The sequence below is a fragment of the Oncorhynchus mykiss genome, chromosome 1 (genome assembly GCF_057628025.1).
Source record: "Oncorhynchus mykiss isolate SJ-2025 chromosome 1, ASM5762802v1, whole genome shotgun sequence".
NCBI lineage: Eukaryota > Metazoa > Chordata > Actinopteri > Salmoniformes > Salmonidae > Oncorhynchus > Oncorhynchus mykiss.
Window position 1 is genome coordinate 41,202,251 of NC_143022.1, and position 16,826 is coordinate 41,219,076.

The window sequence follows — 16,826 nt, forward strand, 5'->3', positions numbered from 1 at the left end:
CTGGAGTTGCTTACTAAGACTGCATTGAATGTTCCTAAGTGGCCTAGTTACAGTTTTGACTTAAATCGGCTTGAAAATCTACGGCAAGACTTGAAAATGTCTGTCTAGCAATGATCAACAACCAACTTGACAGAGCTTGAAGAATTTTTTAAAGAACATTGTGCAAATATTGTGCAATGCAGTTGTGCAAAGCTCTTAGACATTTACCCAGAAAGACTCATAGCTGTAATCGCTGCCAAAGGTGATTCTAACATGTATTGACTCAGGGGTGTGATTAATTATGTAAATTAAGATATTTCTGTATTTATAAATGTGCAAACATTTCTAAAACATGTTTTCACTTTGTCATTATGAGGTATTGTGTGTAGACAGGTGAGAAAAAACATATATATTCAGGTTGTAACACAACAAAATGTGGAAGGGGTATGAATACTTTCTGAAGGCTCTGTATCTTTCTGTGCTTATGGGAGGAGAGGAGCATACTGTATATACCGATAAAGAAACATGCTAAACCACATATGTTATCCAACCCTGTAGCTGTACAACTTGAACTATTGTGATATTACTCCCTTTGCTCCCAATTACCGATCCTCTACCCTCCCCTCCTCATGTTCTGCTTATTCATACTCCTTACATTTAACCACAACAGGTATTTTGAATTGGGTACAAATACAAAATGATATGTCGAACTGAATGTCCTTTCTTTATCACAGACAATGGTTTAGAGCACTATTCAACATGGTGACACATCAACCAACAATTTTCACCACTTACTGGGAAATGACACAGTGATGTAGTTCGTAGGGTGGTTCTTTGTCTGTGTTCATATTTTCCAGCTCGGATAGCTCGTTCATTTCCACCAGAAGACAGCTATTGAGAGAGGAATATGTGTATTTATCACCTAGATTAGTCAAATACTTCCCCTGTCTTCAGTAGTGCTATAAATCACAGCAACATCAACAACAGTAGTTGAGACCCATTCACTTAGCCATATTTAGTCCTGTGCTTTTAAACACCAAGAGTGTTTCATAACGAATGGACTGTCGGACATCATGTATAACACAGCCCTCCAAACACACACAAACACATCCACACACACTATGTGTGTGGTGTTTTCATTTATGTACTGGTACTGTGGGTGTCAGGATAAGTAATGAGTTGTGGGAGCTACAGTGGTGTATGTCTTAACTATGTCTTAACTCCTAACGCAAAGCTCCTATTGCATGAATTGCTGAGGTGTGAGTGCCCTCTAGAGGTTCAATTGATGGGACACAGCAACATAGTGGCACGTGGATGCCGTTTTGCACCAGACACGGTGCTTTTGAGCTACTACTTAGCTAATTAGCTAACCCTTCTCCTAACCCTAACCCTAACATTAACTTTAACCTTTAACCCCTAAGCTTAGCCCCTGTCGTGCTGCTGCCATGTTGTGTTGCTACCGTGTTGTTGTCATGTTGTTTTGCTACAATGCTGTGTTGTCATGTGTTGCTGCCATGCTATGTTGTTGTCTTAGGTACCTCTTTATGTAGTGTTGTGGTGTCTCTCTTGTTGGGATGTATGTTTTGTCTAACTTTTTACATTTTTTATCCCAACCCCCGTCCCTGCAGAAGGCCCTTTGCTTCTTGGTAGGCCATCATTGTAAACAAGAATTTGTTCTCAATTTACTTGCCTAGTTAAATAAAGGTTAAAAAAAAAGCAAACGTTAGCCACCTAGCTAACATTCGCATTAGCCACCTAGCTAACATTCACATTAGCCACCTAGCTAACATTAGCCACCTAACTAACATTAGCCACCTAGCTAACATTCGCATTAGCCACCTAACTAACATTAGCCACAACAAATTGGAATGTAACATATAATACGAATTGTAATTTGTAACATATACAAAATGGACGATGGACATCCACAAATTAATATATGTACATACCATACGAAACATATCATACTAATGAAGTGTCTCGGATTTACATTTACTATGTTACATCTACACCTGAGTCCCAGTTTTGCCCAGGGATGAATGAGATCTGCAGGAAGGATCTACTGGCTAGGAACATGAATAGGATGCTTCGACTCGTCCCTAAAGAGTACAACATCTTCCCCAAAACCTGGTGCCCCCTTGCAGTGTAAGAGCTCACCATGGGAGACTGTGGAACAGCTGCATGTTGGCCTACTGTGTAAATCGCACATGCAAACACACACACATTTTCCAAAGGCACCAAAGTTCACAACACTGTGGGTGCAAGGGTTGAAGAGAAAATTATGAAGGAACTAAAGCCTTAAATACCAATAAGCTATAAAATGTAATCATTTGAAACCACACAACATCCCTTGCATTGCAGGTACATTGCATTTAAAGGTTACTGTAAGAGTGTGGAAGCAAAATACCTTTATCCGCAAACTTGAAAATGGTTGCCAGGGCAAAGGGAATCACATCAACCATCAGCCCCGGGATATCAACCCTGAGGAGCACATCATCTGCCAGAACTACATCTCCAAGGTAACCATTCCAAGACATGCAAGGCATGGCTACCTGCTCATCCATATGAACTGCCCTGCTGATTGGGCAGTCAGTTGAGTGTGATGTGATTACTGTACCTGCAGTGAAGGTAGTTGATGTGTAGGAAATAGGAATATACATTGAGTGTACAAAACATTAGGAACACCTTCCTACTAATGAGTTGCACCCCCTTTTGCCCTCATAACAGCCTCAATTCTTTCGGGGCATGGACTCTACAAGGTGTCAAAAGCGTTCCAGAGGGATGCTGACCCATGTAACTCCAATTCTTCCCACAGTTGTGTCAAGTTGGTTGGTGGACCATTCTTGACACACACGGAAATTGTTGAGCGTGAAAAACACAGCAGCATTGCAGTTCTTGACACACTCAAACCGGTGAACCTGACACCTACTAGCATACCCTGTTCAAAGGCACTTAAATCTTTTGTCTCGCCTGTTCACCCTCAAAATGGCACGCACACACAATCAATGTCTCAATTGTCTCAAGGCTCAAACCTTCTTTAACCTGTCTCCGATCTGCTTGAGTGAAAGGTTATTTTCCTGGCACCACTCTCCTAGTGCCCTCACCTCCTCCCTGTAGGCTGTCTCGTCATTGTTGGTAATCAGGCCTACTACTGTTGTGTTGTCTGCAAACTTGATGATTGAGTTGGAGGTGTGCATGGCCACACAGTCATGGGTGAATAGGGAGTACAGGAGAGGGCTGAGAACGCACCCTTGTGGGGCCCCAGTGTTGAGGATCAGCGGGGTGGAGATGTTGTTTCCTACACTCACCATCCAGTCAGAAAGTCCAGGACCCAGTGGCACAGGGTAGGGTTCAGACCCAGGGCCCCGAGCTTAATGATGAGCTTGGAGGGTACTATGGTGTTGAATGCTGGGCTATAGTCAATGAACAGCATTCTTACATAGGTATTCCTCTTGTCCACTTGGGATAGGGCAGTGTGCAGTGAGATGGCGATTGCATCGTCTTTGGATCTATTGGGGCGGTATGAAAAAACCATGTGACCTGATTAGAAAAACTCTGGTCCCATCAAAGGCCATCTTAAACCTAAATATAACAGATTAATCACGTCATACCGTATAGCCTAAGGTCAGGAGTTTTGATAAGGTCCTGGCTAGGTTACCAGATCCATGCATAACACCACCCACCTCCAGGAGCTAGGGTTTGAGCTTGGCATCCAGCAGGATGTCAAAGTCCAGGATCTCTGGAGCTGTGCCCTAGCTGGCTGGGGAAGCCTGTGCTGTATTTCTGCCTCAGGGTCGGGTGGGCCGTGATCAGGGTCTTAATGACCACATCCTCCCCGTCTGAAAAAGAGTGCCACCATGTCGTGGCCTCCAATATAGGTGCAGGTTTTGATTATAGGTGCAACTGTCCCAGAATCCCAGTAAGAGGACTGATAATGACCAGTAGGAGACATGGATACAATTCACACTTTATTGCCACAACAAAAAGACGGGTACACACACACAGCAAACAAGAAGAGGAGACTAGTAGTAGGGTAAGTGTTAAAGAGAGACAGGTTAAAGACGAGTTTGGAGGGTATTATGGTGTTAAATGCTGAGCTGTAGTCGATGAACAGCATTCTATCATAGGTATTCCTCTTGTCCCGATGGGTTAGGGCAATGTGCAGTGTGATTGTGACTGCATCGTCTGTGGACCTATTGGGGCAGTAAGCAAATTGGAGTGGGTCTAGGGTGTCAGGTAGGGTGGAGGTGATATGATCCTTGACTAGTCTCTCAAAGCACTTCATGATGACAGAAGTGAGTGCTACGAGGCGATAGTCATTTAGCTCAGTTACCTTAGCTTTCTTGGGAATAGGAACAATGGTGGCCCTCTTGAAGCATGTGGGAACAGCAGACTGGGATAGGGATTGATTGAATATGTCCGTAAACACACCAGCCAGCTGGTCTGCACATGCTCTGAGGATGCGGCTAGGGATGCCGTCTGGGCCGGAAGCCTTGCGAAGGTTAACACGTTTAAAGTTGGCTGCGGTGAAGGCGAGCCAGCAGGTTTTGGTAGCGGGCCATGTCGGTGGCACTGTATAGTCCTCAAAGCGAGCAAAGAAGTTGTTTAGTTTGTCTGGGAGCAAGACATCGGGGTCCGCGACGGGGCTGGTTTTCTTTTTGTAGTTCGTGATTGACTGTAGAGCCTGCCACATATCTCTAGTGTCTGAGCTGTTGAATTGCAACTCTACTTTGTCTCTATTCTAACGCTTAGTTTGTTTGATTAACTTCAAATCAAATCAAATTTTATTTGTCACATACAAAATGCTTGTGCTTCTAGTTCCGACAACGCAGTAATAACCAGCGAGTAATCTAACCTAACAATTTCGGAGGGAATAGCTACTGTTTGTATTCGGTCATGTTTCCGGTTGCCTTTCCCTGTAGGCATTGTACTGGTACTTTTGGACTGAACAAAGACAGTAAAGAAAATAAACACATGATGACTCTCTCCTGATGCACCCTCCCTTTCTTTTTTGTGTTAAGTTTTATTCTTTAGCATGATTAGTTCCATATCTTTTTGCTGTGGCCAACTTCTTTGAGAAGTAGAAAGACACCTAGGCCGTAGCAATATTGATTGTACTCATGTTGATGTTACACATGGAAAGTGTTACCGTCTTCACGTATTGGTTAACAACATGCATAGTAAAGTTTGCTTAACTATATATCTTTGTCTGTCGTGACTACAACACGAGGCATATTGAAACATGGTAGCAGCGGTACTCAAAATAAACTGGATCTCATGAACGTCAATGAACAATACATCCCAGATGGCAGTTTGGAAAAGTGCCGTATTTACAAGCTAGTCATCGCACCAAACGTCAACGCTGCCTGGCTATTGTGAGTGACTCTGTGCTAAAAGCTAACTGGCTATTGGACACAAGCAGATTCGTGAGAAGCTAACATTCCATTCTACAAATAAATGGCCATGGAAAACGCACTGAAACCTCCGGGAAAAATTGCCTTTGATGATTGTAATTTAGCACTTACCTGGAAAAGATGGAAAGAGGAATTAAATTTGTACATGGCTCTTACAATGGAAGAAAAACCTGATCACTACAAAGTTAAGCTACTGTATTATCTCATTGGGGGAAAAGGTAGAGATTTGTAAGACCCTCTGTGCAGGCAGTACAAAATACAATCTCTTTGTTGATGAAGTAAATGCAGCACTGGATGCATTTTGTGATCACAAGAAAAATTAAACAATTGAGAGATATAATTTTTTCATGCACAGTCACTGCCAAGATGAGAGCTTAGACAAATATCTCACTAAATTGAGGACTCTAGTGGAAACCCGCAACTTCTGAGTAATCATAGACTCTCATATCAGGGACAGGATTGTGTGTGGCACATGTGACACATTAAGAGAGCTCTTACTCAGAGAGACTGATCTCAGTTTAGAGAAAGGCATACAGATTGGAAGAGCTGCAGACTCAGAGAGTGGTGAGGATGTTCTCTGCATCACATTAGGGCCAAAATTCTCCTGCATCAACAGGAGAAAATCACAGACCCCAATGCAGTTCTCTTTGCAACCTTGCTGGTCAACTAGCGCTAGTTGTAATTGAACCTTTATTTAACTAGGCAAGTCAGTTAAAGAACAAATTATTATTTACAATGACGGCCTACCCCGGCCAAACTCGGACAACACTGGGCCAATTGTGCGCCGCCCTATGGGACTCACAATCACGGCTGGATGTGATACAGCCTAGATTCAAACCAGGGACTGCAGTCTGAGATGCAGTGCCTTAGACTGCTTCGCCACTCAGAGAGCCAATGTTATCGCTGGAAAACCTCACAAAAGACAGTCACCTAGAGCCCATTGGTGATGTATAACAAGAGTACACTGACGCTACTGGGGAAGTGCATACTTAAAGTGATCAATCCACGCAATAAGAAAACCAAGTTCATCGTAGTCAACAAGAATGTGCACAGGCCCATTCTAGGCAGTAATGCTATCCAGGCAATGGAGTTGATTACTGTGCAGCATCACAACATCGTGAAAATAACAGGATCCTGGACTAAAGAGCAAATAAAACAGGAGTACGCTGATAACTTCCAGGGAGAAGGATGCTGACCCGGCAAACTGAGGCTGGAAGTGGATGAGCAAGTGGACCCTGTCCAGTTGCCAAAGAAAAGCGTGCCAGTATATAAACCACTCAAAGAGGAGCTTGGGGATCTAGAGAAAAGAAGGACGATAAAATTTGTTGAAAAAGCACAGATTGGATTAGCAGCCTGATCATAGTGCAGAAACCATCTGGAAAACTATGATTGTGTATTGATCCAAAACCTCTCAACAAGGCGCTTAAGACGAGCCATTACCCACTATCCACTATTGAAGAGGTGCTGCCAAACCTGAACAGAGCATGCGTGTTCTCTGTTTTTGATGTAAAAAACTGATTTTGGCATGTGGAACTAGATGAGGAGTCTCACCATGTTCTCTACTCCCATGGGATGCTACAGGTGGCTGCGAATGCCAATGGGAATCAGTCCAGCCCCCAGAGATCCTTCAGAGTATGTTGAACCAGGATATGGAAGGTCTTCCAGGAGTCAAAATTATTGCAGATGACATCCTGATTGTGGGAGAAGGAGACAACCATGAAGCAGCGACTCTGGACCATGACAATAACCTGAGAATGCTCCTGGACAGATGCAGGAAGCTCAATATCAAGATGAATCTGGAGATGCTGCAGCTCAGGCTGAAGGAAGTGCCCTACATTGGCCACCTGCTAACATCCAATGGGTTGAAAGTGGACCCAGGAAAAATGATAGCCATCAGACAGATGCCTAGGCCTACAGATGCCCCAGGTGGCAATAAAGTAATAAAATCAAAAGCTTACCTAGACTTGGAAGAGTTCCAGTGTTGTGTTGGATAGTCATAGCCAGCTAGCTAACATAACATCCCTCTGTTTGAGCCGGGTGTTTGAATAGGCTAAACTAGCCAGCTGCATTTGCTTGCCTCGTTTTTGAAGAAATTAATTTGTTGAAAACTGTTCAACTGTTGTCTTTCTCTCTCCTTGAGTCAATTACTCACCACATTTTATACACTGCAGTGCTAGCTAGCTGTAGCTTATGCTTTCAGTACTAGAGTCATTATCTGATCCTTCGATTGGGTGGACAACATGTCAGTTCATGCTGCAAGAGCTCTGATAGGTTGGAGGACGTCCTCTGGAAGTTATCATAATTACTGTGTAAGTCTATGTAAAATCTGCTGACACCGGTGATGACAAACTGTCAGAAGGAAAATCTGAAAGAAATACAGCAGAGATAGACAAAATACTATGATACCTCTGCTAAGGATCTCACAAAGCTGAAACAAAATGACAGGGTGACATTTCAGCCAATCACAGGACAGAAACAGTGGTGGCAGTGGGCCACAGCAGTCAGACCTGTGGAGCAAAGGTCCTACGAGGTGAAGACAGAACAGGGACAAGTGTTCAGGAGGAACAGCTGAGGAAAAGTGGAGAAGTAGAGGATTTTCCCACTGTTGAGGAGCCTAGCACATAGCCAGTAAACAGAGCCCCTAGCTGACACCCAGCAGGGTGCAGAACACAACCCAGAGGTGGACGCTGCACCTCAACAAAAAGATCCAAACATCTCAGGTCAAGCACCTCCAGATGTAACACTCCCCACACAAGGCCTGGTAGGGCCACCCGAAAGACCTATACACATGAAAGACTTTGTGTGAATGTACATTTAAAAAAATAATTATGGTATGGACAGTCAGAGACATTAAACAAACATTCAGTTCACATTCAGGTTTATTGCAGACATGGATTACAAGCCAAAGTTAGGTGGAGTCTGCCTTTGTTGTAAAAAAAAAGAGAACATTTAGCAATATTGATGTTACTCATATTGATGTTACACAGGAAACGGAAACCAATTGGGAAACGGAAACCAATTGTTGCTTACCGTCTTCATGTAGTTGATGTGCAGGTTAACAACATGCATAGTAAAGTTTGCTTAACTATATGCAGTTGAAGTCGGAAGTTTACATACACTTACTTAGGTTGGAGTCGTTAAAACAAGTTTTTCAGCCACTCCACAAATTTCTTGTTAACAAACTATAGTTTTTGCAAGTTGGTTAGTACATCTACTTTGTGCATGACACAGGTAATTTTTCCAACAGTTGTTTTGCAGACAGATTATTTCACTTATAATTCACTGTACCACAATTCCAGTGGGTCAGAAGTTTACATACACTAAGTGGACTGTGCCTTTAAACAGCTTGGAAAATTCCAGAAAATGATGTCATGGAAGCTTCTGAGGAAAAAGGGGGTCGCTTGCAAGCCGAAGAACACCATCCCAACCGTGAAGCACGGGGGTGGAAGCATCATGTTGTGGGGGTGCTTTACTGCAGGAGGGACTGGTGCACTTCACAAAATAGATGGCATCATGAGGACGGAAAATTATGTGGATATATTGAAGCAAAATCTCAAGACATCAGTCAGGAAGTTAACGCTTGGTTGCAAATCGGTCTTCCAAATGGACAATGATCCCAAGCATACTTCCAAAGTTGTGGCAAAATGGCTTAAGGACAACACAGCCAAGCTATTGGAGTGGCCATCACAAAGCCCTGACCTCAATCCCATAGAAAAGTTGTGGGCAGAACTGAAAACGCGTGTGTGAGCATGGAGGCCTACAAACCTGACTCAGTTACACCAGCTCTGTCAGGAGGAATGGGCCAAAATTCACCCAACTTATTGTGGGAAGCTTGTGGAAGGCTACCCGAAATGTTTGACCCAAGTTAAACAATTTAAAGGCAATGCTACCAAATACTAGTTGAATGTATGTAAACTTAAAAACCCACTTGGAATGTGATGAAAGAAATAAAAGCTGACCTAAAACAGGGAATTTTTACTAGGATTAAATGTCAGGAATTGTGAAAAACTGAGTTTAAGTGTATTTGGCTAAGGTGTATATAAACTTCTTTGTCTGTCTTGACTACAACACAAAGCATATTGAAACATAAACTATTTGTACTCTAATGTCAGTCTGTCTCTCAGGAAGATGCTGAAGGAGATGCACATGAGAGCAAGTGGTTGCCAGGGAAATGGTGGAGCTGCACTGGTCTACAGCTTTGTGCAGCCTCTGGTCACCCACAGTAACAGCGGGCTCAAAAGGGTCCCTTTCCCCCACTGCCATGGAGAGGTATGTACTGTATGTACCAGAGATACTGTAGTCAGTGCCGACTGTGATTCACACCTGAGTGTATTGATTTGAGTTCTGATCAGATTTTACTTTCTGTTATCTGCCTAGTTAAATAAAGGTTCAATAAAAAAAATACAAAATCTGCGTGCTACTTAGGAAGTCAATACATGGAATGCAGGTAGAATTAGTTATCAAATCCACATACGATTGAATATATGTCTGAACTGTAAGTCACTTTGGACTGTGCTTCTACACCTGCATTGCTTGCTGTTTGGGGTTTTAGGTTGGGTTTCTGTACAGCACTTTGAGATATCAGCTGATGTAAGAAGGGCTATATAAATACATTTGATTTGATAAAAATATCAACAAAATGACCGTATTGTGCTTTTCCTCAAGGAATCTCTGGTCAGAAAGCTGTCCCATCACATCAGAAGCCAGTGCTGGCTTCCCCTCCTCTGGGCCTAGCTGGTAATTCAGGCCACCTTCAGCCCCTGTTCGGGGGGCTCTCCCTCCCCCACTCAGCCAGCCAGGAGGCAGTGCTGTGAGGCTATGCTAAGCCCTACCACTGGTCCCCACGCTGGACCAACGGCTCCATGACCAGATTACTGTCTGTATGGGTGATCAAACTGGGCCTGCCATCACAAATGGAGCGAACTTGCCGCAGCCTTGAACGGCAGCGTAAGATCACTCCCATAATAATATGGTAATTCAGCATGCTGTCTTACCCATAGAGACCTGCAGTTGACACCTATTAGTGAGACATTGTTTGGTGGGAGTGGTTTGGGTGGTGAATTTTACTCTGTCATTTTTGGACAAATAATTTGATAGAAGTTAAACATAAAGTGAATGACTGTGGGTCGTTCCACCAATTTGGTGGCTTTTGAGAAGTGTAACTTGGTAAAAATAACAACAATGTGATTTCACTACATTTTTACATTCTGTCATAAAGAACACATGTTCAATATCACAAAATACATGTTATTCCATCTGAAAGTGTACATTTAAAAAAATATATAATAAGTGCCTATAAAGTGCCAAATAAAGTAACAGGGTTGACGATTTCTTCTAAAATCAGCCAAAATTCCCAGTGTGACAGGGGGAATGGAAGTTGGTTGTGTGCAACAGGGAGTAGCAATTGAATGCAAACTAACTAATTAAAAAATGTCCAGCCCATCTATCTAACAGTGTTACATGTGTTATGCTTGAACCGCTCAGTTTTCCACCACAAAACACCAGAAAATGGCCAAGGAGCAGAACCAGCTCAGCTGCTTTTACTCTACGATCTGACTGTTAGATGTTCAATGTTTCTTCTGGGGAAAAAATACTATATAGTTTCACCATATTAAAATGAGAGTTCAGTTAACTTAACAGAATTGACCTTAAAATGAGGGACAGATGTTAATTCATCACTAATCACATGAAATAAATAATAATCTACAGAAATGAATTTGTTAAAGCAACAAAATAACTAGAGCTTTACAATGATGATGAAACTTTGTTGACGGAGGGATGGATGGAAATGTCAAAATGCTGTATTTTGGCACTTTAGCAAGACTTTATTCATATTAAAATCAGATTTATTGAATTTTCCATGTGGTTTATATCAAAAGGCTCATAATTTAATATAACAGGCATTTAAAATAAAATATTGGTGCACAATTTACTTAAAATATCAAAGGGACACAAAAGGCTAATTTTATGGAATGACCCATGTATTGAATACAACTGCAGGGGCACTGTTCTCTGTAGACACTCCCTTACCTGAGGCCAGGGTTGGAGGAACTGCAGGGGCACTGTTCTCTGTAGACCCTCCCTTACCTGAGGCCAGGGTTGGAGGAACTGCAGGGGCACTGTTCTCTGTAGCCCCTCCCTTACCTGAGGCCAGGGTTGGAGGAACTGCAGGGGCACTGTTCTCTGTAGACCCTCCCTTACCTGAGGCCAGGGTTGGAGGAACTGCAGGGGCACTGTTCTCTGTAGACCCTCCCTTACCTGAGGCCAGGGTTGGAGGAACTGCAGGGGCACTGTTCTCTGTAGACCCTCCCTTACCTGAGGCCAGGGTTGGAGGAACTGCAGGGGCACTGTTCTCTGTAGACCCTCCCTTACCTGAGGCCAGGGTTGGAGGAACTGCAGGGGCACTGTTCTCTGTAGACCCTCCCTTACCTGAGGCCAGGGTTGGAGGAACTGGAGGGCCAATTCAAAAGGTACCCTTCCCCTCACTGAACACTTTGTGCACTTACTAGATGACGGGCTGAAAAGTGTGTTAAATGTTGTTGTCCATATTCAGTACCAGTCAAACGTTTGGACTAACCTACTCATTCCAGGGTTTATTACTATTTTCTACATTGTAGATAATAGTGAAGACATCAAAACTATGAAATAAAACAACTTGAGATGTCATAAAGAAAATGCACCACCCTCCCCAACGATCAAAATATTTTCACATCACCATCCACTTGTACTTGAAAAATATTACAATACCTTTCCCCTTCATTGAATTAACTCAAAATAATGACTATGACTACAGTAACAGTGACAAAGTAGGCCTACCTTATTACTACATTGCATTCATCTCTCATCGTATTTGTGGGTCCCGGACAAAAGGCCTTTTGTAAACATATTTCATGCAATTCCAGTCATTTTACATGTCTAAAGACATTAGCAGAATATATTTTTTTATACCACAGTTTTTCTGAGCTAAGAGTCGGCGGGCCAGAACATAATATAATAGCAGCCCAATTCATAGACCAATTACTATTTTGTACACCATTTTGAACACATCTGGTTAGTACATAATCATTTCAATGACAATAACATCATTATTTAGATAAAATCACCAAACCCGGACGACGCTGGGCCAATTGTACGCCGCCCTATGGGAATCCCAAACACAGCCGGTTGAGCTAAGGTTAAGGTGGTATCTCAATGAGACATGACATTCAGAGGAAGTGACGTTGCAGGCTAGCTCAGTGCCGCCACCTTTCTTTGAGTAACTCTAGATGAAGGCCGACCGGAGTACGGCAAGCTTCCATTAGCAATTGTTTAGTTATCCTTGTAACTTCTTCTGTGTGCTCATTTCAAATAATCGGTTTAAGGACATACATCTGAGGCGAGTTCAACAAGGCTTCTGTTTGCGGCAAACATGTTGCCAGAGTAACAATTTCAGTTGAACAATGTCACAATAATTCTACCCACCTGATTCCTGCTTACAAGCAAAAACTAAAGCAGGAAGTACCAGTGACTCGTTCAATACGGAAGTAGTCAGATGACGGGAATGCTACGCTACAGGACTATTTTGCTAGCACAGACTGGAATATGTTTTGGGATTCATCCAATGGCATTGAGGAGTATACCACCTCAGTCATCGGCTTCATCAATAAGTGCATCGACAATGTCGTCCCCACAGTGTCCGTACATATCCCAAGCAGAAGTCGTGGATTACAGGCAACATCCTCATCGAGCTAAAGGTTAGAGCTGCTGCTTTCAAGGAGAGGGACATTAATCCGGACGCGTATAAGAAATCCCGCTACGCCCTCAGACGAACCATCATACAGGCAGTGTGTCAATAGAGGACTAAGACCAAATCTTACCACACTGGCTCTGACTCTCGTCGGATGTGGCAGGGCTTGAAAACTATCACAGATTACAAAGGGAAACGCCGCCGTGAGCTGCTCAGTGACTTGAGCCTACAAGACGAGCTAAATGCCTTATATGCTCGCTTTGAGGCAAGCAGCACTGAACCATGCATAAGAGCACCAGCTGTTCTGAATGAATGTGTGATCACGCTCTCCATAGCCGATATGAGTACGGTTAACATTCGTCTGGATATTCACATATACTCAGAGCTTGCGCCAACCAGCTGGCAAGTGTCTTCACTGACATTTTAAACCTCTCCTAGGCCCAGTCTGTATACCTACTGTACATGTTTCAAGCAGACCGCCTGTGCCCAAAAACACCAAGGTAATGTCTAAATGACTATCGCCCCATAGCACTCACATCTGTAGCCATGAAATGCTACCTTTATTGCACTCCATACTGCCCTTTCCCACCTGGACATGATGTGATTTCCCACCTGGACATTATTCACTTATGTGTGAATGCTGTTTATAGACTACAGATCAGCTTTCAATTATCCCTCCAAGCTCATCACTAAGCTAAGGAGCCTGGGACTGAATACTTCCCTCTTCAACTGGATCCTGGACTTCCTGACGGTCCGCCCCCAGGTGGTGAGGGTAAGCAACAACACATCCGCCACGCTGACCTCCAACACAGGGGCCCCTCAGGGGTGCGTGCTTAGTCCCCTCCTGTACTCCCTGTTCAACCACGACTGCATGGCCGCGTATGACTCCAACACCATCATTACGGTTTCTGACGACACAGCGGTGGTAGGCCTGATCACCGACAACGATGAGACAGTCTATAGGGAGGAGGTCAGAGACCTGGCAGTGTAGTGCCAGGACAATAACCTCTCCCTCAACGTCAGCAAGACAAAGGAGCTGATCGTGGACTACAGGAAACGGAGGGCCGAGCACTCCCCCTTTCACATCGACAGGACTGTAGCTTAGCAGGTCGAGAGCTTCAAGTTCCTCCGAATCCACATCACTAAGGATCTACCATGGTCCACATACACTAACACAGTTGTGAAAAGGGCACAACCACATCTCTTCATCCTTAAAATATCAAAGGAATGCAAAAGGCACTAATTTCATGGAACGACCCTTGTACAGTATTGATACTGTACACTCCCCTAGCTGGTTGTGCTGAAAGCTGGCACAACCGGACTGCCCTGCCTGGGGCTGTGAGAGGGATGATGCACAGGGATTTCAGTGTTGAGGTGCAGGGGCACTGTTCTCTGTAGACCCTCCCTTAACTGGGGCCAGATTTGGAGGAACTGGATGGCCAATTTAAAAGGTACCCTTCCACTAACTCTCTTTGTGCACTAACTAGATGACAGGTTGACAGGTTGTGTTCAGTTTTGTTGTCCACATATAAAAGACTATCTAAGCCTGGTTAGGCTGGACATTTTTCATGAATACCTCGTTTGGAAGTAACTTATGGGGCTTTGTTAAGCAAGAACAATAGCTTCAACCTACAAACGCACACCCCTTAAGCCCTATTCTAACGGGACTATTTATGAAACAAAATGCACCCACCTTCCCAATGTGAAAAATATTTTCATATAACCCTCCCTTTCTGCTTGAAAAAAATTACATACAGTCCCCATTCATTGAATCAACTCAAAATAATGATTATGACCACAGTAACAGTGACAAAGTATGCCTACCTCAGTACTACGATCAGGGAGTGAAAGAAAATCACCTTTATTGAAAAAATTATCATCTGCATGCATCTACAGTGCCTTGCGAAAGTATTCGGCCCCCTTGAACTTTGCGACCTTTTGCCACATTTCAGGCTTCAAACATAAAGATATAAAACTGTCTTTTTTGTGAAGAATCAACAACAAGTGGGACACAATCATGAAGTGGAACGACATTTATTGGATATTTCAAACTTTTTTAACAAATCAAAAACTGAAAAATTGGGCGTGCAAAATTATTCAGCCCCTTTACTTTCAGTGCAGCAAACTCTCTCCAGAAGTTCAGTGAGGATCTCTGAATGATCCAATGTTGACCTAAATGACTAATGATGATAAATACAATCCACCTGTGTGTAATCAAGTCTCCGAATAAATGCACCTGCACTGTGATAGTCTCAGAGGTCCGTTAAAAGCGCAGAGAACATCATGAAGAACAAGGAACACACCAGGCAGGTCCGAGATACTGTTGTGAAGAAGTTTGGATACAAAAAGATTTCCCAAGCTTTAAACATCCCAAGGAGCACTGTGCAAGCGATAATATTGAAATGGAAGGAGTATCAGACCACTGCAAATCTACCAAGACCTGGCCGTCCCTCTAAACTTTCAGCTCATACAAGGAGAAGACTGATCAGAGATGCAGCCAAGAGGCCCATGATCACTCTGGATGAACTGCAGAGATCTACAGCTGAGGTGGGAGACTCTGTCCATAGGACAACAATCAGTCGTATATTGCACAAATCTGGCCTTTATGGAAGAGTGGCAAGAAGAAAGCCATTTCTTAAAGATATCCATAAAAAGCGTTGTTTAAAGTTTGCCACAAGCCACCCGGGAGACACATCAAACATGTGGAAGAAGGTGCTCTGGTCAGATGAAACCAAAATGGAACTTTTTGGCAACAATGCAAAACGTTATGTTTGGCGTAAAAGCAACACAGCTGAACACACCATCCCCACTGTCAAACATGGTGGTGGCAGCATCATGGTTTGGGCCTGCTTTTCTTCAGCAGGGACAGGGAAGATGGTTAAAATTGATGGGAAGATGGATGGAGCCAAATACAGGACCATTCTGGAAGAAAACCTGATGGAGTCTGCAAAAGACCTGAGACTGGGACGGAGATTTGTCTTCCAACAAGACAATGATCCAAAACATAAAGCAAAATCTACAATGGAATGGTTCAAAAATAAACATATCCAGGTGTTAGAATGGCCAAGTCAAAGTCCAGACCTGAATCCAATCGAGAATCTGTGGAAAGAACTGAAAACTGCTGTTCACAAATGCTCTCCATCCAACCTCACTGAGCTCGAGCTGTTTTGCAAGGAGGAATGGGAAAAAATTTCAGTCTCTCGATGTGCAAAACTGATAGAGACATACCCCAAGCGACTTACAGCTGTAATCGCAGCAAAAGGTGGCGCTCCAAAGTATTAACTTAAGGGGGCTGAATAATTTTGCACGCCCAATTTTTCAGTTTTGATTTGTTAAAAAAGTTTGAAATATCCAATAAATGTCGTTCCATTTCATGATTGTGTCCCACTTGTTGTTGATTCTTCACAAAAAAATACAGTTTTATACCTTTATGTTTGAAGCCTGAAATGTGGCAAAAGGTCGCAAAGTTCAAGGGGGCCGAATACTTTCGCAAGGCACTGTATCATAGTATTTACGGGTTCCGGGGAAAAAAAGCCTTTAATAAATCTATTTAATGCAATTCTAGTAATTTCACATGACTGAATACATTCGTTTTATCTGGCCAGTACATAATATCATAGCAGCCAAATTCATAGACCTACACTGTTTTAAACAACAATTTTAACACATCTATTTAGTACATAATACTTTCAATGACAATAACATGA